This window comes from Stegostoma tigrinum, chromosome 50, assembly GCF_030684315.1.
Source record: "Stegostoma tigrinum isolate sSteTig4 chromosome 50, sSteTig4.hap1, whole genome shotgun sequence".
NCBI classification, from domain to species: domain Eukaryota; kingdom Metazoa; phylum Chordata; class Chondrichthyes; order Orectolobiformes; family Stegostomatidae; genus Stegostoma; species Stegostoma tigrinum.
Window position 1 is genome coordinate 1,288,047 of NC_081403.1, and position 23,708 is coordinate 1,311,754.

Below are 23,708 nucleotides of genomic sequence, written 5' to 3' on the forward strand. Positions count from 1 at the left end.
CCAGTTACTAGTGGTGTACCGCAAGGGTCGGTGTTGGATCCGCTGCTGTTTGTCATTTTTATAAATGACTTGGATGAGGGTGTAGAAGGATGGGTTAGTAAATTTGCAGACGACACTAAGGTCGGTGGAGTTGTGGGTAGTGACGAAGGATGCTGTAGGTTGCAGAGAGACATAGATAAGCTGCAGAGCTGGGGTGAGAAGTGGCAAATGGAGTTTAATGCAGACAAGTGTGAGGTGATGCACTTTGGTAGGAGTAACCGGAAGGCAAAGTACAGGGCTCATGGTAAGATTCTTAGTAGTGTAGATGAGCAGAGAGATCTCGGTGTCCATGTACACAGATCCTTGAAAGTTGCCACCCAGGTTGACAGGGCTGTTAAGAAGGCATACAGTGTTTTAGCTTTTATTAATAGAGGGATCGAGTTCCGGAACCAAGAGGTTATGCTGCAACTGTACAAAACTCTGGTGCGGCCGCACTTGGAGTATTGCGTACAGTTCGGGTCACCGCATTATAAGAAGGATGTGGAAGCTTTGGAAAGGGTGCAGAGGAGATTTACTAGGATGTTGCCTGGTATGGAGGGAAGGTCTTACGAGGAAAGGCTGTGGGACTTGAGGCTGTTTTCGTTTGAGAGAAGAAGGTTGAGAGGTGACTTAATTGAAACATATAAAATAATCAGAGGGTTAGATAGGGTGGATAGGGAGAGCCTTTTTCCTAGGATGTGACGGCGAGCACGAGGTGGCATAGCTTTAAATTGAGAGGTGAAAGATATAGGACAGATGTCAGAGGTAGTTTCTTTACTCAGAGAGTCGTAAGGGAATGGAACGCTTTGCCTACAACGGTAATAGATTCGCCAACTTTACGTACATTTAAGTCATCATTGGATAAGCTTATTGACGTACATGGAATAGTGTCGGTTAGATGGGCTTCAGATTGGTATGACAGGTCAGCACAACATCGAGGGCCGAAGGGCCTGTATTGTGCTGTAATGTTCTATGTTCACCTCCCTCAGCACTGACCCTCTGTCAGTGCCCGCTCCCTCAGCGCTGACCCTCCCACAGTGCCCGCTCCCTCAGTGCTGACCCTCCCACAGTGCCCGCTCCCTCAGTGCTGACCCTTCGACAGTACCCACTTCCTCAGCGCTGACCCTCCTACAATGCCCGCTCCCTCAGCACTGACCCTGTGACAGTTTGATGAGGGGTAGTTAAGCAGCGTTGGGTCAAGGTGTAGAGGGGATGCGGTGGGGGGCAACATCTGGGAGCAGCATATGTTGTAGGTGAGGTCTGAAACCGCAATGTCATGGTTGGCGTGTTTACACAGATAGTTTCTGCAAACAGGGCAATTGGTCAACACCCAGAGTTGGTGATCTCCACAACAGCTTTAACCCGTTCTCCAGCGGCTAGGTCCTGGTAAAATTCGGCAACTTCCTCAAACACAGCTGAAAGCAAAGGAGAGCTCTCTTCTACTGGTAAGTAATGGGGAGTGGAAGAGTGTGTGTGTGTTGTGTAAGAGACAGAAAGAGAGACGGAGTATGTGTGTGAGAGAGAGAATGAGTGTGAGTGCATGTGTGAGATAGAGGTTGTATGAGTGCATGTGTATGTATGAGTGTGTGTGTGAGAGTGAGTGTGAGAAAGAGTGAGTGTGTGTGAGAGAGAGGGAGTGTGTGTGAGAGAGAGGGTGTGTGAGAGAGAGAGGGAGTGTGTGAGAGAGAGGAGTGTGTGAGAGAGAGGAGTGTGTGAGAGAGAGAGAGGGAGTGTGTGTGAGAGAGAGAGGGAGTGTGTGAGAGAGAGAGGGAGTGTGTGTGAGAGAGAGAGGGAGTGTGTGTGAGAGAGAGAGGGAGTGTGTGTGTCTGTGAGAGGACAGTGTGTATGTGAGAGAGCGTGTATGTGTGTGGGAGAGAGACAGAGTGCATGTATGAGACTACATGTGAGAGAGGCAGTGTGCAAGTGAAAGAGAATGTCTGTGTGTGTGTGTGTGTGTGTGTGTGCGCGTGTGTGCGCGTGAGAGAGAGAGAGAGTGTGCGTATGTGAGAGAGTAGCTGTGTGGGAGAGAATGTGAGAAAGAGTGTGTGAGGAGTGAGTGTGTGTGAGAGGGAGAGAGTGTATGTCTGTGTGTGTGACAGAGAGTGCGAACGTGTGAGTGCATGAGTGTGTGTGAGAGAGAGGGAGTGTGTGTGAGAGTGTGTGCGTGAGAGAGTGTGTGAGAGTGTGTGTGTGAGAGGGAGAGACTGTATGTCTGTGTGTGTGACAGAGAGTGTGTGTGAGAGAGAGCGAATGTGTGAGAGTGCATGAGTGTGTGTGAGAGTGGGTGCGCATGAGAGTGCCTGTATGACAGAGTGTGAGAAAGTATGTGTGAGAAAGAATGTGTGTACGTGAGGGGGGTAATGTATGTGAGAGAGCGGGGCAAGTATGTGCAAGAAAGTGTGTGTGAGAGAGAGAGAGAGATAGAGTGTGTGTGAGAGAGGCAGTGAGAGTGAGAACGTGTGCGTGTGAAGAGTGTGAGAATGAGTGTGTGAGAGAAAGTGAGTTTGTGTGAGATGGAGAGTGTATATGTGTGAGTGCAGGTGTGTGTGAGAGTGTAAGAAAGTGTGTGAGAGAGAGAGACGGAGTGTGTGTGTGAGAGAGCGAGCGTGCGTGAGAGAGAGCGTGTGAGTGAGAGAATGTGTGAGTGAGAGAGATGGAGTGTGTGTGAGAGAGCGCGCGTGTGTGAGAGAGAGATGGAGTGTGTGTGTGAGTTCATGTGTAAGAGAGATTGTGTGAGAGATTGTGTGCGCATGTGTGAGTGGGTGTGTTTGTGAGAGTGTTAGAAAGAGTGTGTGTGAGAAAGAGTGAGTGTGTGCGCGTGAGAGAGACTGTGCGTGAGACAGGAGGAATGTGTGTGAGATATGGGGGGAGTGCGTGTGAGAGAGAGGAGTGTATGTGAGAGAGGGGGAGTGTGTGTGAAAGAGAGGGTGGAATGTATGTGTGAGAAGGGGACTGTGTGAGAGATGGACAGGGAGTGTATGTGGCAGGCGGGAGTGTATGCGTGAGAGAGGGGTGGTAGTGAGAGAGAGGGGGTGTGTGTGTAAGAGAGTCGGTGTGCGTGTGTAAGAGACAGGGGTTGTGCGTGTCAGAGAGAGGGGGAGTCTATGTGAGAGAAACAGGGGAGTGTATGTGAGAGAAGGGGAGTGTGTGTGAGAGGGATGGAGTGTGTGTGAGAGAGGGGGGAGTGTGTGTGAGAGAGGGGGGAGTGTGTGTGAGAGAGGGGGGAGTGTGTGTGAGAGAGGGGGGAGTGTGTGTGAGAGAGGGGGGAGTGTGTGTGAGAGAGGGGGGAGTGTGTGTGAGAGAGGGGGGAGTGTGTGTGAGAGAGGGGGGAGTGTGTGTGAGAGAGGGGGAGTGTGCGTGAGAGAGGGGGGAGTGTGTGTGAGAGAGGGGGGAGTGTGTGTGAGAGAGACTGAGTGTTTGTGGTGGGGGGGACTGTATGTGTGAGAGAGGGGGAGTGTGTGACCAAGAGACAGTGAGTGTATGTGAAAGAGAAGGAGCGTGTGTGACAGAGGCGGAGTGTGTGAAAGAGAGGGGGGAGTGTATGTGAGAGAGAGGGAGGGTAGTGAGAGAGGGGGAAATGTGTGTAAGAGACAGTGGGTGTGTGCGTGTAAGAGAGAGGGGGAGTGTACGTGAGGGGGGAATGTATGTGAGAGAGGGGTAAGTGTATGTGACGGGGGGGGGAGTGTGTGTGAGAGAGAGGTAGTGTGTGTGTGAGGGGGGTGGAGTGTGTGAGATAGAAAGAAGGGTGTGTGAGAGATAAAGGTGTGCGTGTGTGTGAGAGGGTATGTCTGGGAGGGTGCAGGGGATTGAGAGAGAGACAGAGAAGGTGTGTATACTGAGTGTGTATCTGAGTGAGTGTTTGCAGAGTAGGGGAGGAGTCGCTCTGACACACACAGAGCACTGTCCCCCGTGCAGTGGGACCCCCTCACTCCCCAGAGGGTCACTCTTACACACACACACACTCACACAGAGAGACAGACACACACACGGTCTCTCTCTCTCACACACACACAGACACCCGTACACATACACAGTCTCTCTCTCACACACACACACACACACACACACACACACACACACACACACACACACACACACACACACACAGTGTCTCAGACAGACACAGAAACACAAAGTCTCACAAAAACACAGACAGACACACAGAAAGGTACAAACACATACTGACAGACATATTCAGCTTCACACATACACACGTGCACGCACACACACACACATACAGTCTCACAGACAGACACTCACACACAGTCACACACACAGAAACACAGTCTCACACAGACAGAACTACACACAGTCTCACACACACAGTGTCTCACACAGACACAGAAGCACACACAGTCTCACACAGAAATACACACAGACAGGTACACACACATACTGACAGACATATTCAGCCTCACACACAGACACACGTGCACACACAAATACATACAGTCTCACAGACAGACACAATCTCACAGTCACAGTCACACACACAGAAACACAGTCGCACACAGTCAGACATACACACAATCTCACACATACAGTCTCTCACACACACAGACTCGCGTCCACACACAGACTCGCGTCCACACACAGAGACACACACACACAGAGACACACACACACAGAGACACACACACACAGCCAATTTTCTAAAGTCCACTTTCAATGAACTTTGACTCCATGTTGCCATGAAATTGTGTGGACAGAGGAGTCCCTGTTATTTCTGTCAGTGGTGACACGGAGAGGGGGAGAGAGTTTGCAAACAGACGGAGCCTGCCTCCTGGTCAAACAGCCATGAGCAGCGCGCAGGATCCAGCAGGAGGCGGTGGTGAGCAGCAGATTGAGAGACCGAGACTGGTCTCCCTACACGGTGTCGCCATGTCTGAAGCCTTCATCGAGAACTGGGCAGCGGTGGAGAGTTACCAAGCGGATCCACGGGATCTCCTGGTCGTCACCTACCCCAAGTCAGGTGAGGGCTCTTCACCCGCAACTCCCCCCCCAAAACACCCACCCACTCCAACCCACTCCAACACACACCCCACGATACACACACACGCACCCACCCACTCCGACACACACCCCACGACACAAACACACACACCCACCCACTCCGACACACACCCGACACAAACACACACACCCACCCACTCCGACACACACCCGACACAAACACACGCACCCACCCACTCCGACACACACCCCACGACACAAACACACACACACACCCACTCCGACACACACCCGACACAAACACACACACACACCCACTCCGACACACACCCCACGACACAAACACACACCCACTCCTGCACACACAGTCCCAACCACACATCCCCTACATACAAACCCACCCCACATCCTCCCACTGACACACCCCTAGACCACCACCTATACTCTCCACTCCACACAATCTCGCGCACACACACACATCCACCCATTACCCACCTCCCCCCACCCTGTCCCCACCTTGCCCCACTCCTACCTCCCCGCCATAGCCCGTCACCCACCTTCCCACATGCACCCCACCCCATCTCCCACCTCCCCCACCCCCAATCATACAGCCCTGACCTTAGGTCCCACACCCTGATGCTGTTACACAGGAGGAACCCATCCATCACCCTCCCACACCCCCTGCACAGGTACAGTACACCATTCAGCCCCTCCACCTCAGGCCTTTCCTAATCCCCCAACCCTACACTGACTCCCCCCCCCAATCTTCTCTGTTCCCTGTGTTTAATCAGATCCATCTCTCTGCATTCTCACCGCTACCCCCCCACCCCCCACCGCTTCGGTCAGGTACCACCTGGGTCCAGGAGATTGTGGACGCCATCCTCCACGACGGGGGCCGTGCGAAATGCGGCCGGGCTCCAATCCACTTAAGGATTCCTTTCCTCGAGTTCAGCTTCAGGGGCCTCTTGCCCTCTGGTGAGAGTCTGACCCTGGGAGGGGGGGGGTGACGGGATGGAGTTGGTGGGGCAAGTGGATGATGGGACAGAAGGGAGTGGTGATGGACGGGGGGGGGGGGGGGCAATGGAATGGGATGAGGGTGATGGGACGGGGTAGGGGGTGATGGAATGGGGGAATCAGAGGGCGAAGGAACAGAGAGGATGGGGGAGATGGCGGGACATGGGGGTTGGGGGGGCAACTGGAAAGTGGGTAGAAGGCTGACAGGGCAGGGGTGAGTGGAGCAATGGGAGGGGTGTGCACCGACAGCGGGGGGCAGGGAGTAGAGGGATGATGGAGAGGGGCAATGGCAAGGAGGGTTGGGGCGGCAATGAGAAAGGGGGGGTGTGGCGACGATGGGATGGGGTGTGAGCGATGGGACAGGGAGGGGGCGATGGGATGGGGGTGATGGTTCAGTCGGAATGGCAATGGGACAAGGGGTGAGGCGGTGATTGTATGGGGGAGGGGTGATGGGATGGTGATGGTATGGGGGGGAAGGGGCGAATGGACAGGGAAGGGGGCGATGGGACGGGTGAAGGACGATGGGACAGGGAGTCAGGCAGTGATGGGATGGGAGGAAGGGGTGATGGGACAGTAGGGAAGGGGTGATGGGATGGGGTGGGGGTGATGGGACGGGGAGGGCACAATGGGATGGGGGTGGGGGTGATGGGACGGGGAGGGCAATGGGACAGGGGGAGGGGCAATGGAACGGGGGTGGGGCGGTGATGGTATGGGGGGGAAGGGGGCGAATGGGCAGGGGAGGGGGCAATGGGATGGGGTGGGTGCGGGGCAAAAGGACAGGGGAAGTGTGGGGGCAATGGGACGGGGAGAGAGAAGGCGATGGGATGGGGGTGGGATGGCGATGGGACGTGGGAAGAAGGGCGATGGAATGGACGGGTGGGAGCGATGGGATGGGGGAAGGGGCTGACAGGGGGAGGCAGTGGGAAGAGGGGTGGACCAGCGATGGGATGGTGGGGAGAGGGGCAATGGGATGGGGGGTGCTAAGGGGAAAGGGGACCGTGAAAATGTGAATGAGGGAGTGGAAATGTGAGGGATAGGTGAGGGGGAGGCTGAGGGGAAGAGGGAAGGTAAGGAAGAGCGGGGAGGTGTGAGGGATGGGGAATGTGAGAGGGAGGGGGGAGGTGAGAAGGAGGGGGGAATGTTTGAGGGAGGGGTAATGTGAGAGGGAGGGGGAGGTGAGAGGGAGGGGGAATGTGAGGGAGGGAGGGGGGGAATGTGAGGGAGGGAGGGGGGTAATGTGAGGGAGGGAGGGGGTAATGTGAGGGAGGGAGGGGGGTAATTGGTGAGGGAGGGGGAAATGGGAAAGGGAGAGGGAATGTGAGAGGGAGGGGGAATGTGTGAGGGAGGGGGGAATGTGTGAGGGAGGGGGGAATGTGAGGGTGAGGGGGATGTGTGAGGGAGGGGGAATGTGTTAGGGAGGGTGGAATATGTAAGGGAGGAGGAATGTGAGGAAGAGGAAATGTGTGAGGGAGGGGGAATTGGAAAGGGGGGGATATGTGAGGGAGGGGTGATGTGTGAGGGAGGGGAGAATGTGTGAGGGAGGGGGGAAATGTCTGAGGGAGGGGGGCAATGTGTGAGGGTAGGGGATACTGTGAGGGGGGTAATGTGAGGGGGGTAATGTGAGAGGGAGGGGTATTGTGAGAGGGAATGTGTGAGGGAGGGGTAATGTGAGAGGGAGGGGTAATGTGAGAGGGAGGAGGTAATGTGAGAGGGAGAAGGAATGTGTGAGGGAGAAGGAATGTGTGAGGGAGGGGGAAAGTGTGAGGGAGGGGGAACATGTGAGGGAGGGGGTAATGTGTGAGGGAGGAGGTAATGTGAGACGGAGAGGGAATGTGTGAGGGAGAGGGAATGTGAGAGGGAGGGGTAATGTGAGAGGGAGAGGGAATGTGTGAGGGAGACGGAATGAGTGAGGGAGGGGGAATGTGTGAAGGAGGGGAAATGTGTGAGGGAGGGGGGAATGTGTGAGGGAAGGGGGAATGTGTGAGGGAGGGGTAAATGTGAGGGGGTAAATGTGAGATGGAGGGGTAATGAGGGAGGGTAATGGGAGAGGTAATGTGTGAGGGAGGGGGAATGTGAGAGGGAGGGGGAATGTGAGAGGGAGGGGGTAATGTGTGAGGGAGGGGGTAATGTGTGAGGGAGGGGGGTAATATGTGAGGGAGGGGTAATGTGTGAGAGAGGGGTTAATGTGAGAGGGAGGGGGAATGTGAGAGTGAGGGGGAATGTGTGGGGGGGGTAATGTGAGAGGGAATGTGAGAGGGAGGGGGAATGTGAGAGGGACAGGGAATGTGAGAGGGAGGGGGAATGTGAGAGGGAGGGGTAATGTGTGAGGGAGAGGGAATGTGAGAGGGAGAGGGAATGTGAGAGGGAGGGGTAATGTGTGAGGGAGGGGTAATGTGTGAGGGAGGGGTAATGTGTGACGGAAGGGTAATGTGTGACGGAAGGGTAATGTGTGACGGAGGGGTAATGTGAGAGGGAGGGGGAATGTGTGGGGGGGGGTAATGTGAGAGGGAATGTGTGAGGGAGGGGGAATGTTTGAGGGAGAGGGAATGTGAGAGGGAGGGGTAATGTGAGAGGGAGGGGTAATGTGAGAGGGAGGGGTAATGTGTGAGGGAGGGATAATGTGAGAGGGAGGGGTAATGTGTGAGGGAGGGGTAATGTGTGAAGGAGGGGGAATGTGAGAGGGAGGGGGAATGTGTGAGGGAGGGGTAATGTGTGAAGGAGGGGGAATGTGAGAGGGAGGGATAATGTGAGAGGGAGGGGTAATGTGAGAGGGAGGGGTAATGTGTGAAGGAGGGGGAATGTGAGAGGGAGGGATAATGTGAGAGGGAGGGGTAATGTGTGAGGGAGAGGGAATGTGAGAAGGAGGGGGAATGTGAGAGGGAGGGATAATGTGAGAGGGAGGGGTAATGTGTGAGGGAGAGGGAATGTGAGAAGGAGGGGGAATGTGAGAGGGAGGGATAATGTGAGAGGGAGGGGTAATGTGTGAGGGAGAGGGAATGTGAGAAGGAGGGGGAATGTGAGAGGGAGGGATAATGTGAGAGGGAGGGGTAATGTGTGAGGGAGGGGGAATGGGTGAGGGAGGGGGAATGGGTGAGGGAGGGGGAATGTGAGAGGGAGGGGGGAATGTGAGAGGGAGGGGGTAATATGAGAGGGAGGGGTAAAGAGGGAGGGGGAGGGAATGTGTGAGGGAAGGGGAATGTGTGAGGGAAGGGGAATGTGAGAGGGAGGGGTGATGTGTGAGGGAGGGGTGATGTGTGAGGGAGGGGTGATGTGTGAGGGAGGGGTAATGTGAGAGGGAGGGGTGAAATGTGAGGGAGGGGTAATGTGTGAGGGAGGGGTAATGTGAGAGGGAGGGGTAATGTGTGAGGGAGGGGTGATGTGAGAGGGAGGGGTGATGTGAGAGGGAGGGGTGATGTGAGAGGGAGGGGTGATGTGTGAGGGAGGGGTAATGTGGGAGGGAGGGGGAATGTGACAGGGAGGGGTAATGTGAGAGGGAGGGGTGATGTGTGAGGGAGGGGTGATGTGGGAGGGAGGGGTAATGTGTGAGGGAGGGGTAATGTGAGAGGGAGGGGTAATGTGAGAGGGAGGGGGAATGTGTGCGGGAGGGGGGAATGTGAGAGGGAGGGGTGAATGTGTGAGGAAAGGGGGAATGTGTGAGGGAAGGGGGAATGTGTGAGGGAGGGGGATGTGTGAGGGAATGTGTTAGGAAGGGTGGAATGTGTAAGGGAGGGGGAATGTGAGGAAAGGGAAATGTGTGAGGGAGGGGGGAAATGTGTGAGGGGGGAATGTGTGAGGGAGGGGGAAATGTATGAGGGAGGGGGCAATGTGTGAGGGAGGGGGTAATGTGTGAGGAGGGGGTAATGTGTGAGGAAGGGGTGGGTGTGAGAGGGAGGGGGAATGTGTGAGGGAGGGGGAATGTGTGGGGGGGGTAATGTGAGAGGGAATGTGTGAGGGAGGGGGAATGTTTGAGGGACAGGGAACGTGAGAGGGAGGGGTAATGTGAGAGCGAGGGGTAATGTGAGAGCGAGGGGTAATGTGTGAGGGAGAGGGAATGTGAGAGGGAGGGGTAATGTGTGAGGGAGAGGGAATGTGTGAGGGAGAGGGAATGTGTGAGGGAGAGGGAATGTGTGAGGGAGGGGGAATGTGAGAGGGAGGGGGAATGTGAGAGGGAGGGGGAATGTGAGAGGGAGGGGGAATGTGAGAGGGAGGATTAATCTGAGAAGGAGGGGGAATGGGTGAGGGAGGGGGTAAATGTGAGAGGAAGGGGTAATGAGGGAGGGGGAGGGAATGTGTGAGGGAGGGGGAATGTGTGAGGGAGGAATAATGTGAGAGGGAATGTGTGAGGGACGGGGAATGGGTGAGGGAGGGGTAAATGTGAGAGGGAGGGGTAATGAGGGAGGGGGAGGGAATGTGTGAGGGAGGGGGAATGTGTGAGGGAGGGGGAATGTTTGAGGGAGGGGGAATGTGAGAGGGAGGGGGAATGTGAGAGGGAGGGGGTAATGTGTGAAGGAGGGGTAATGTGTGAGGGAGGGGGTAATGTGTGAGGGAGGGGTAATGTGAGAGGAGGGGGAATGTGAGAGGGAGGGGGAATGTGTGAGGGAGGGGTAATGTGTGAGGGAGGGGTAATGTGAGGGGGTGTAATGTGAGGGGGGGGCTGATGTGAGAGGGAGGCGTGATGTGAAAGGGAGGGGTGATGTGAAACGGAGGGGGTAATGTGTGAGGGAGGGGGTAATATGAGAGGGAGGGGGAATGTGAGAGGGAGGGGGAATGTGAGAGGGAGGGGTGATGTGTGAGGGAGGGGTGATGTGTGAGGGAGGGTTAATGTGAGAGGGAGGGGTGATGTGAGAGGGAGGGGTAATGTGTGAGGGAGGGGTAATGTGAGAGGGAGGGGTGATGTGTGAGGGAGGGGCGATGTGTGAGGGAGGGGTGATGTGTGAGGGAGGGGTGATGTGTGAGGGAGGGGTGATGTGAGAGGGAGAGGGAATGTGAGAGGGAGGGGGGAATGTGTGATGGAAGGGGGAATGTGTGAGGGAGGGGGGAATGTGTGATGGAAGGGGGAATGTGTGAGGGAGGGGGGAATGTATGGGGGAGGGGGGAATGTGAGAGGGAGGGGTGATGTGTGAGGGAGGGGTGATGTGTGAGGGAGGGGGAATGTGAGAGGGAGGGGGAATGTGTGAGGGAGGGGGGAATGTGAGAGGGAGGGGGAATGTGAGAGGGAGGGGTGAATGTGTGAGGGAGGGGGGAATGTGAGGGTGAGGGGGATGTGTGAGGGAAGGGGGAATATGTGAGGGAGGGGGGGATGTGAGGAAAGGGAAATGTGTGAGGGAGGGGGGAATGTGTGAGGGGGGAATGTGTGAGGGAGGGGGGCAATGTGTGAGGGAGGGGGTAATGTGTGAGGGAGGGGTGGTGTGAGAGGGACAGGCAATGTGTGAGGGAGGGGTAATGTGAGAGGGAGGGGGAATGTGTGGGGGGGGGTAATGTGAGAGGGAGTGTGTGAGGGAGGGGGAATGTTTGAGGGAGAGGGAATGTGAGAGGGAGGGGTAATGTGAGAGGGAGAGGGAATGTGTGAGGGAGAGGGAATGTGTGAGGGAGAGGGAATGTGTGAGGGAGGGGGAATGTGTGAGGGAGAGGGTAATGTGTGAGGGAGAGGGTAATGTGTGAGGGAGGGGTAATGTGTGAGGGAGGGGGAATGTGAGGGAGGGGTGGTGTGAGGGAGGGGTGATGTGAGACGGAGGGGTGATGTGAAAGGGAGGGGTGATGTGAAAGGGAGGGGTGATGTGAAAGGGAGGGGTGATGTGAAAGGGAGGGGGTAATGTGTGAGGGTGGGGTAATATGAGAGGGAGGGGGGAATGTGCGAGGGAGGGGGAATGTGCGAGGGAGGGGGAATGTGTGAGGGAGGGGTAATGTGAGAGGGAGGGTTAATGTGTGAGGGAGGGGGTAATGTGAGGGAGGGGGAATGTGAGAGGGAGGGGGAATGTGAGAGGGAGGGGTGATGTGTGAGGGAGGGGCGATGTGTGAGGGAGGGGCAATGTGAGAGGGAGGGGTGATGTGTGAGGGAGGGGTGATGTGAGAGGGAGAGGGAATGTGTGTGGGAGGGGTAATGTGAGAGGGAGGGGTGATGTGAGAGGGAGAGGGAATGTGTGAGGGAGAGGGAATGTGTGAGGGAAGGGGGGAATGTGAGGAAAGGGAAATGTGTGAGGGAGGGGGGAATGTGTGAGGGGGGAATGTGTGAGGGAGGGGAAATGTATGAGGGAGGGGGGCAATGTGTGAGGGAGGGGGTAATGTGTGAGGGAGGGGTGGTGTGAGAGGGAGGGGTGATGTGAGAGGGAGGGGTGATGTGAGAGGGAGGGGTGATGTGAGAGGGAGGGGGGTAATGTGAGAGGGAGGGGGGTAATGTGAGAGGGAGGGGTGATGTGAGAGGGAGGGGGGTAATGTGAGAGGGAGGGGGAATGTGAGAGGGAGGGGGAATGTGAGAGGGAGGGGGGTAATCTGAGAGGGAGGGGAATGTGTGAGGGAGGGGAATGTGAGAGGGAGGGGAATGTGTGAGGGAGGGGGGTAATGTGAGAGGGAGGTGTGATGTGAGAGGGAGGGGGGTAATGTGAGAGGGAGGTGTGATGTGAGAGGGAGGGGGGTAATGTGAGAGGGAGGGGGAATGTGAGAGGGAGGGGGGTAATCTGAGAGGGAGGGGAATGTGTGAGGGAGGGGAATGTGAGAGGGAGGGAAATGTGTGAGGGAGGGGGGTAATGTGAGAGGGAGGTGTGATGTGAGAGGGAGGGGGGTAATGTGAGAGGGAGGTGTGATGTGAGAGGGAGGGGGGTAATGTGAGAGGGAGGGGGAATGTGAGAGGAAGGGGGGTAATCTGAGAGGGAGGGGAATGTGTGAGGGTGGGGGGTAATGTGAGAGGGAGCGGAATGTGTGAGGGAGGGGGGTAATGTGAGAGGGAGGGGTAATGTGAGAGGGAGGGGGGTAATGTGAGAGGGAGGGGTGATGTGAGAGGGAGGGGGGTAATGTGAGAGGGAGGGGGGTAATCTGAGAGGGAGGGGAATGTGTGAGGGAGGGGGGTAATGTGAGAGGGAGGGGGGTAATGTGAGAGGTGAGTTAGGGGAAAGGAGAAGGAGGAATGTGAAAGTTCGGCGAGGGGCAACGTGAGGAGGGGAATGTAAGGGGAGGGATTGTGAGTGGAGGGGGAATGTGATAGGAGAGGGAGGGGGTAATGTGAGGGAAGAGGGGAGAGGGATGTTGAGGGGAGAGGGAGGGGGAGGGTGAAGGGGTCTGTGAGTGGAGAGGGAGGGGCAGGATGAGGGGAGGCTGAGGGGAAAGGTGAGTGGAGAAGAATGTGAGGGGAAAGGGAAGGGGAGGATGAGGGGGAGGTTGAGAGGGTGAGGTCATGGGGTGGGTAAAAGGAGGAGGGCGGGGGAATAGGGCTGCGAACCACCCCGGGGGGGGGGTCAGACCCTAACATTGTGTGTTCCTCTGTATTCACCCCGTCCCCTTCCTACCTGCCCATCCACCCCCACCCCCGACCTGCATTCCGCTGTATTACCCCCCCCCTCCCTCAGGGATAGACAGCCTGGCTGAGATGACCTCCCCGAAGGTGATAAAAACACATCTTCCCTTCCAGCTGGTTCCCAAATCCTTCCTCGAGCAGAACTGCAAGGTACACAGTCAGGCTGGGGGTCTGTGTGTCAGTGTGCACGTTTGCATGTGTGTGTTTACACGTATGTGTCTGTGTGCACGTTTGCATCTGTGTGTGTACACGTATGTGTCTGTGTGCACGTTTGCATCTGTGTGTTTACACGTATGTGTCTGTGTGAATGTTTCCATCTGTGTGTGTGCATGCATGTGTCTGTGTGCACGTTTGCATGTGTGTGTGTACACGTATGTGTCTGTGTGAATGTTTCCATCTGTGTGTGTACACGTATGCATCTGTGGGTGTGTACACATATGCATCTGTGTGTCTGTGTGCACGTATGCATCTATGTGTGCATTTTTGTGTGTCTGTGTGCATCTGTGTGTGTGTCTTGTGTGTGTCTGTGTGCATGTGTGTGCATTTTTGTGTGTGTCTGTGTGCATCTGTGTGTGTGTCTTGTGTGTGTCTGTGTGTATCTGTGTGTGTGTGTCTTGTGTGTGTCTGTGTGCATCTTGTGTGTGTCTGTGTGTATCTCTGTGTGTGTGTCTTGTGTGTGTCTGTGTGTATCTCTGTGTGTGTGTCTTGTGTGTGTCTGTGTGTGCACATATGCGTATGTGAGTTCCTCATTTTGGCGGTAGCGATCATAACTCTGTTACTTTTACAATAGTCATGGAAAACTATCGGTACATACTGCAGGGTAAGGTTTATAACTGGGGGAAGGGTAATTACAATTCTGTTAGGCAAGAACTGGGTGAGGTAAACTGGGAACCGATGCTGGCAGGGAAGAGCACGATAGAAATGTGGAGATTGTTTAAGGAATGCATACTGCGTGTGCTCGATATGTTTGTCTCCAGCAGGCAGGGAAGATGTGGTCGAGTCAGGGAGCTTTGGTTCCAAGAGAGAATTGGAACAACTAGTTAAAAGGAAGAAGGAGGCTTATGTAAGGTTTAGGAAACAAGGATTGGAAAAGACTCCAGAGGGATACAAGTTATCCAGGAAGGAGCTGAAGAAAGGGCTTAGGACAGCTATAAGGGGTCATGAGGAAACTCTGCAGACAGGATCAAGGAAAACTCCGAGGCTTTTTACACATACGTGAGGAATAAGAGAATGACCAGAGAAAGGGTGGGGCCGATCAAGGATTGTAAAAGGGAATTTGTGCACAGAGCCTAAAGAGATAGCAGAGGTCCTGAATGAATACTTTTCTTTGGTATTCACAGCCGAGAGGGACCTAGTTGTAGGGGAGGACAGTGTGAAACAGGCTGGTCAGCTAGAGGAGGTCGATGTTAGTGAGGAGGATGTACTAGGAATTTTGAGCAACTTGAAGATAGATAAGTCCCCCAGGCCTGATGGGATTTATCCAAGGATTCAAATGGGAAGCGAGGGAAGAGATTGAGGGCCTTTGGCGATGATCTTTTCACCCTCACTGTCAGTGGGTACAGTGTCGGAAGATTAGAGAGAGGCAAACGTCATTCCCTTGTTCAAAAAAGGGGATAGGGATAACCCTGGAAATTACAGGCCAGTTAGTTTCACATCAGTGTTGGGCAAACTCTTGGAAAGGGCTCTGTCAGACAGGATTCACGATCATGCGGAGGAAGGCAGAGCAATGGATGTGGTGTACATGGATTTAAGTGAGGCGTTTGATAAGATTCCCCATGGTAGGCTCATGCAGAAGGTAAGGAGGCATGGGATGGGGGGAAATGTGGCAGATTGGGTTCAGAATTGGCTGACCCACAGAAAACAAAGGGTGGAAGTGGACTGAAAACATTCAACACGGTGCTCAGTTACGAGTGGTGTAACACAAGGATCTGTTCTGGGTCCTCTTCTATTTGTGATTTTTGTAAATGATTTGGATGAAGGAGCGGACGGGTGGATTAGGAAGTTCGCGGGCGATACGAAGGTGGGTCGCGTTGTGGATAGGGCGGAGGGCCGTTCTAGGTTACAAAGGGACATTGATAGGATGCAGAGCTGGTCTGAGAAGTGGGAGATGGAGTTTAACCCTGAAAAGTGTGAGGTGATTCATTTCAGAAGGACAAACTTGAAAGCAGAATACAGGGTTAACGGAAAGTTTCTTGGCAATGTGGAGGAGCAGGGGATCTTGGGGTTCATGTCCACAGTTCCCTGAAAGCTGCCACCCAGGTGGATAGAGTTGATAAGAAGGCGTACAGTGTGTTAGATTTCATTAATAGAGGGATTGAGTTCAAGAGCCGTGAAGTTATGCTCCAGCTATACAAAAGCCTGGTTCGGCCACATCTGGAGTATTGTGTCCAGTTCTGCTCGCCTCATTACTGGAAAGATGCGGAAGCGTTGGAAAAGGTGCAGAGGAGATTTACCGGGATGTTCCCTGGAACGGAGGGAGGGTCTTACCAGGAAAGGTTGAGAGAGCTAGGGCTTTTCTCTTTAGAACGACGAAGGATGAGAGGTGACTTGATAGAGGTGTGCAAAGTGATCATAGGTATACATAGAGTGAACAGCCAGAGACTTTTCCCTAGGGTGGGGGTAGCTATTATTAGGGGGTGTGGTTTTAAAGTGAGTGGAGGTAGATACAGGAGAGACATCTGAGGTAGGTTCTTTACTCAGAGAGTGGTTGGGGCGTGGAATGCATTGCTGGAGAGGGGAGTGGAGTCGGCCTCATTAGGGGCACCGAAGCGGCTACTAGATAGGCATAAGGATGGTAGGATAAGGTAGGGGTGGAGGTTAGATAGACCTTAGGATTAGGGTAAAAGTTCGGTGCAGGGCCTGTATTGCTCTATGTCTGTGTGTGTGTGGGAATGTGTGTGTGTGGGAATGTGTGTGCATCTGTGCGTGTGGGTGAGAATGTGTGTCTGTGTGGGAGTGTGTGTGTGAGTGGGATTGTGCGTGTATGCATGTGTGTGAGAGTGAGAGTGTGTGTGTCAGGTTGTGTGTGTGAGAGTGTGTGTGTGTGCAAATGTGTGGGAGTGTGTCCGTTAGTGTGTGTGAGTAGGAGTGTGTGTGTGTGTGTGTGCACAAGTGCATGCGAGTGTGTGTGCAGTGGGTTTTGTAGACAGTACACACTGCTGCGGTTGTGTTGGGAGGGAGGGAGTGTTGGAGGGGTTGGTGTCTGGTGGGAGGGGGTGGTGCTGTTTTGCCCCTGGACAGTGAAGAGCTTCCCAAGTGCTGTCGCAGCTGTTCAGGGCAAGTGGGGAGTGTTTCCTCCCGCTCCTGCCCGTGTCAATAGTGGGACAGGCTTTAGCGGTGGGGGGGGCAGTCAGGACGGGAGTTACTCGCTGCAGGATTCCCAGCCTCTGACCCACTCCTGTAGCTGCAGGATTGATACGGTGCAGCTCTGGTTCAGTCTGGAGTCAATGCCAGTTGGACGGTGGGTTTTGTAGCAGGGACACACAACCTGACACCCTATACCCTCTCCACCAACATCCCCCCAACCCTATCTCCTCAGATAATCTACTGCGCCCGAAATGCCAAGGACAATCTCGTCTCTTACTTCCACTTTGAACGAATGACCAAGATCCAACCGGAACCAGGCAGTTGGGAGGAATATTTCCAGAGGTTTCTCCAGGGAAATGGTAAGTACAGAGAGTGAATTCAGGTTCAGAGAGATTGAACGGGAAGAACCCACTCAGTAATGTTTGTGTTTGTGTTTGAGAGTGTGTGAGAGAGAGCATATGTGTGTGTCTTAGAGTGTGTGTGAGTGTGACAGGGCGTGTGTTACTCTCCCCTCTGTCTCTCTGTACCCTCTTTGTTTGTATCTGTCCCCATTTTTCTTTCTCTCTCTCTACCCCCTCCCTCTCTCCCTGCCCCCACACACTACCCCTCCATCTCTGTATCTATCACCCTCCCTCACTCTCTCCATCTCTCTCTCCATCCCTCCCTCTGTCTTTCGATCTCTTCCCCGTCCCTCACTCTCGCCCTGTCTGTCTCACCATCAGTCTCTCTCCACCTCTGTCTTTCCTCTCCCCGCCCCCTTCGCATTCTCCCCTGCATCCGTCTCCCCTCCTCCCTTCCCCCTTCGCATTCTCCCCTCCCCGCTCTCCCCGTGCCCCCTGTAACACTGCCCATTGAAGACAGCCTTTTGAACCATCAAGAAGCGAAGGGTTACAGTGACAGGGTGGGTAATTGGAGCCGAGTGCAGAAAGAGATCAGCCACCATCTTATTGAATGATGGAGTAGGGTCGATGGGTAAATGGCCCACTCCTGCCCGAATTCCTCATGTTCTGACATTCCTACCCTCATGTCTTGCAGTGGCCTATGGCCTTTGGCATGACCATGTGAAAGGCTGGTGGCAGGTCAAGGATGAACACCCCATTCTCTACATTTTCTACGAAGACATCCAAGAGGTTCCATAAGCAATGCTGTCACACATGGGCCATCTCAATGCAGGGAGTTCCAGTCCACGTGGTGGACACAGAGAAATGGGAGAGTGAGGGGTTAGACTGGGTGGGATATTAGAGGGAGTGGGGAGTGAGGGGGCAGAGTGGAATTAGACTGGGTGGGATATTAGAGGGTGCGGGGTGTGAGGGGGAAGAGTGGGAAAAGACTGGGTGGGTGCAGGGAGTGAGGGGCATGAGGGGGATTAGACTGGGTGGGATATTAGAGGGTGTGGGGTGGGAGGGGGTAGAGTGGGATTAGACTGGGTGGGATATTAGAGGGTGCGGGGTGTGAGGGTCGGGCAGATTGGGAATAGACTGGGTGGGATATTAGAGGGTGCGGGGGTGTGAGGGGGCAGAGTGGGATTAGACTGGGTGGGATATTAGAGGGTGCGGGGTGTGAGGGGGAAGAGTGGGATTAGACTGGGTGGGATATTAGAGGGTGTGGGGTGTGAGGGGGAAGAGTGGGAAAAGACTGGGTGGGTGCAGGGAGTGAGGGGCGTGAGGGGGATTAGACTGGGTGGGATATTAGAGGGTGTGGGGTGTGAGAGGGGGAAGAGTGGGAATAGACTGGGTGGGATATCAGAGGGTGCGGGGTGGGAGGGGGTAGAGTGGGAATAGACTGGGTGGGATATTAGAGGGTGCGGGGTGTGAGAGGGGGAAGAGTGGGAATAGACTGGGTGGGATATCAGAGGGTGCGGGGTGGGGGGCAGAGTCGGATGAGACTGGGTGGGATATTAGAGGGTGCGGGGTGTGAGGGGGCAGAGTGGGATTAGACTGGGTGGGATATTAGAGGGTGCGGGGTGTGAGGGGGAAGAGTGGGATTAGACTGGGTGGGATATTAGAGGGTGTGGGGTGTGAGGGGGAAGAGTGGGAAAAGACTGGGTGGGTGCAGGGAGTGAGGGGCGTGAGGGGGATTAGACTGGGTGGGATATTAGAGGGTGTGGGGTGTGAGAGGGGGAAGAGTGGGAATAGACTGGGTGGGATATCAGAGGGTGCGGGGTGGGAGGGGGTAGAGTGGGAATAGACTGGGTGGGATATTAGAGGGTGCGGGGTGTGAGAGGGGGAAGAGTGGGAATAGACTGGGTGGGATATCAGAGGGTGCGGGGTGGGGGGGCAGAGTCGGATGAGACTGGGTGGGATATTAGAGGGTGCGGGGTGTGAGGGGGTAGAGTGGGAATAGACTGGGTGGGATATTAGAGGGTGCGGGGTGTGAGGGGGCAGAGTGGGAATAGACTGGGTGGGATATTAGAGGGTGCGGGGAGTGAGGGGGAAGAGTGGGATTAGACTGGGTGGGATATTAGTGGGTGTGGGGTGTGAGGGGGCAGAGTGGGATTAGACTGGGTGGGATATTAGAGGGTGCGGGGTGTGAGGGGGCAGAGTGGGATTAGACTGGGTGGGATATTAGTGGGTGTGGGGTGTGAGGGGGCAGAGTGGGAATAGACTGGGTGGGATATTAGAGGGTGCGGGGTGTGAGGGGGCAGAGTGGGAATAGACTGGGTGGGATATTAGAGGGTGCGGGGTGTGAGGGGGCAGAGTGGGATTAGACTGGGTGGGATATTAGAGGGTGCGGGGTGTGAGGGGGCAGAGTGGGATTAGACTGGGTGGGATATTAGAGGGTGCGGGGTGTGAGGGGGCAGAGTGGGATTAGACTGGGTGGGATATTAGAGGGGGCGGGGTGTGAGGGGGCAGAGTGGGAATAGACTGGGTGGGATATTAGAGGGTGCGGGGTGTGAGGGGGCAGAGTGGGATTAGACTGGGTGGGATATTAGAGGGTGCGGGGTGTGAGGGGGCAGAGTGGGATTAGACTGGGTGGGATATTAGAGGGTGCGGGTTGTGAGGGGGCAGAGTGGGATTAGACTGGGTGGGATATTAGAGGGTGCGGGGTGTGAGGGGGCAGAGTGGGATTAGACTGGGTGGGATATTAGAGGGTGCGGGGTGTGAGGGGGCAGAGTGGGATTAGACTGGGTGGGATATTAGAGGGTGCGGGGTGTGAGGGGGCAGAGTGGGAATAGACTGGGTTGGTACAGGGAGTGAGGATTGTGGTGTCAGTGGGATATTAATGAGTTTAAGTCTCTGCTTTCTCCTGGTGTTTGCTGTTGGGACAGGACCCCAGGAGGGAGATAGTGAAGATAATGAAGTTCCTGGGGAAGGAGTTACCTGACGCGGTTCTTGATGGGATAGTACAGCAGACATCGTTCGAATCGATGAAGGAAAACCCCATGACGAAACTACTCGACTATCTCGGATCGCTACTTCGACCGCTCCATCTCCCTCTTCATGCGCAAAGGTCTGCATGCCCCCTCCCCTCGCGTTTGCCTTGTATCATTGTGGGGATCACTGCACCCTGGGGGTGAGGGCCCTCTCCCTACCCCGATAGAGTAAGGTTCCAGCAGCACTCTGCACTGAGGATCAACACTAGGCCCGAGACGGAGCCTGGGCCCCTTTCTGGCCCCAGGCCTCTGATGTGCAGGCCTGGTGGTGCGTTGGGGGGTGCAGTGGGGAAATTTGTCCTGGGCCCAGCTTTCCTGAAGGAGCTTCACTGCCGGGAGGGAAGCGGGAAGAGTGGGAATGAGGGTGGAGAGAGGCCTGGAGTCGGGGAGAGAGGCCTGGAGTGGGGGACAGAGGCCTGGAGTGGGGGAAGAGAAGCTTGGAGGGGGGAAGAGGCCTGGGGGAGGTGGAGAGGTTGAGAGAGGGCAGAAGAGGTCTGGAGGGGGGAGAGTGGGGGGGAATGCCTGGGGTGGGGGGAGGGCAAGAGGCCTAATCGGGGGAGAAGAGGCCTGGAGGGGGGACAGTGAGAGTGGCAGGGGGAGAGTGAGAGTGGCAGGGGGAGAGGCCTGGAGGGGGGAGAGTGGGGGTGGCAGGGGGAGAGGCCTGGAGGGGGGAGAGTGGGGGTGGCAGGGGGAGAGGCCTGGAGGGGGGAGAGTGGGGGTGGCAGGGGGAGAGGCCTGGAGGGGGGAGAGTGGGGGTGGCAGGGGGAGAGGCCTGGAGGGGGGAGAGTGGGGGTGGCAGGGGGAGATGCCTGGAGGGGGGAGAGTGGGGGTGGCAGGGGGAGAGGCCTGGAGGGGGGAGAGTGGGAGTGGCAGGGGGAGAGGCCTGGAGGGGGGAGAGTGGGGGTGGCAGGGGGAGAGGCCTGGAGGGGGGAGAGTGGGGGTGGCAGGGGGAGATGCCTGGAGGGGGGAGAGTGGGGGTGGCAGGGGGAGATGCCTGGAGGGGGGAGAGTGAGAGTGGCAGGGGGAGAGTGAGAGTGGCAGGGGGAGAGGCCTGGAGGGGGGAGAGTGGGAGTGGCAGGGGGAGAGGCCTGGAGGGGGGAGAGTGGGGGTGGCAGGGGGAGAGGCCTGGAGGGGGGAGAGTGGGGGTGGCAGGGGGAGATGCCTGGAGGGGGGAGAGTGGGGGTGGCAGGGGGAGAGGCCTGGAGGGGGGAGAGTGGGGGTGGCAGGGGGAGAGGCCTGGAGGGGGGAGAGTGGGGGTGGCAGGGGGTGGAGGGGGAGATGGTGCCTGATGGCATTGCTGACTATCTCTCCTCAGGGACAGTAGGCGACTGGAAGAACCACTTCACCGTGGCCCAGGACGAGGTGTTTGAGGAGGATTACCGGAGGAAAATGGGTGATACTGACCTGCGTTTCCGCACCGAGCTGCGAGGGTCCCAGTGAACCTGCGATACCCGGCACAGCAAGAACCAACACCTCCTAGTTCCAGCCCCTTCTCGAAACCTCTGCAGTCACTGCAGGGCCCCATCGTCCCTAAAATCAAATTCACTTCATGGTTTCAGGGAGCCCTGCAAACTCTCGAGGGGCCAGGGAGGGACGGTATTGCGTGGCCTCGTGTCTCTCCACTCCCTGACGATTCACAATCCTCCTCAGTGCCCGAATGATCGAGTCTAATTTCTCACAAATGCTGACATGGCGCCAGCCCAATGCAGTTTCCATGTGAGATGATGAAGCCAAATGTTACATTGAGCATAAATTCGAGACAATGATTAAAGATTGTCAAGGGGCTAGTCCCGCAGTTCATTGCAAACTCGCTCCAGTGTTTTAAATTCAAATATCGTGCGATCACATCGGGGACAGGGAGTCACAGAGTCTGTCAGTGCCCACTCCCTCAGCGCTGACCCTCCGACAGTGCCCACTCCCTCAGCACTGACCCTCCGACAGTGCCCGCTCCCTCAGCACTGACCCTCCGACAGCGCCCGCTCCCTCAGCGCTGACCCTCCGACAGTGCCCACTCCCTCAGCACTGACCCTCTGACAGTGCCCACTCCCTCAGCACTGACCCTCCGACAGTGCCCGCTCCCTCAGCACTGACCCTCCGACAGCGCCCGCTCCCTCAGCGCTGACCCTCCGACAGTGCCCACTCCCTCAGCGCTGACCCTCCGACAGTGCCCACTCCCTCAGCGCTGACCCTCCGACAGTGCCCGCTCCCTCAGCGCTGACCCTCCGACAGTGCCCGGTCCCTCAGCGCTGACCCTCCGACAGTGCCCGCTCCCTCGGTGCTGACACCCCCCCCGACAGTGCCCGCTCCCTCAGCACTGAACGTCTCTATGGGGAATGAATCGAGGAACAATTGTGGCGTTCCCAACATCCAGCACAGAGTGAGGATTATGATTTCTTCCCTCTCTTTCTTGTTCTTCTTAGTTCCTTAACAAATGGATTTTTCTTTGTTCATCCTGTATTCTCACGAGGTAAATGCTCATTTTTAGGCAAATTGCTGTTAATGAGAACCAAATCCCAAAAGACCACTTTGGATACACTCCATGGACTTGGGACAGTGAAGCACGCCTGTCCCTCCTACCACTGGATCCCTGGGGACAGCACGAATCCTGGCTAAAGTACAAACGAACTACAAAAGGACCCCCTGTATAAGGGATCCATGCAGTGAGACCAAAGCTGCTAGAGCAGAAACAGGCCCACTGATGTGTATCATGGCGGTGGGTGAAGGCTGGGCACCTACTGAAATGAACCACAAAACAAATCTCACTCTGCTCTTCGAATCTGGTTGGGGAGAACGTCCAAAAGTCCGCTTAAATAGTGAGGCAGCACGGCATGACCAAGGGAGCGATGGTGAGAAGTTAGGGAATAGGGAGACAGAGTGTGCGTTAGCCCACGAAAGGCCTGCGTTCCTGCTATCTCAGACAGAGCCGCCTCCCAGACCCCAGTCCCTCAGATAGCACAGGGTTAAGTACAGAGTAAAGCTCCCTCGACACTGCCTCCCCTTCAATCACTCACAGGGTGTAAATCGTATGCATGTTGGGATGTTGTGAGCTGTCACAACACTTATTACAACATCACTTCAGTTGTCCATCAACTAGTAAATACCTACTGCTCCTCAAGATGAACACTAAGTGAAAAACAGCACCATTTTAACGTCGCACGTGTTGTGTCTCAGTCCCATCTCTGTCTCAGGGAGATATCTGTACACTGACTGGTGTCTCTCAGTCCCCCTCTCTCTCTCTCTCAGGGAGATACCTGTACACTGACTGGTGTCTCTCAGTCCTCTCTCTCTCTCTCTCTCAGGGAGATATCTGTACACTGACTGGTGTCTCTCAGTCCCCCCTCTCTCTCTCTCTCAGGGAGATATCTGTACACTGACTGGTGTCTCTCAGTCCTCTCTCTCTCTCTCTCAGGGAGATATCTGTACACTGACTGGTGTCTCTCAGTCCTCTCTCTCTCTCTCTCAGGGAGATATCTGTACACTGACTGGTGTCTCTCAGTCCCCCCTCTCTCTCAGGGGGATATCTGTACACTGACTGGT

The 23,708-nt window shown here is 55.6% G+C and overlaps 1 pseudogene; it reads left to right on the forward strand.

Annotated features, from left to right (window-relative positions):
* Window positions 1–1,307: 1,307 nt before the first annotated feature.
* On the forward strand, window positions 1,308–21,978 carry LOC132207502 (sulfotransferase 1C2-like; annotated as a pseudogene).
* Window positions 21,979–23,708: the final 1,730 nt, after the last annotated feature.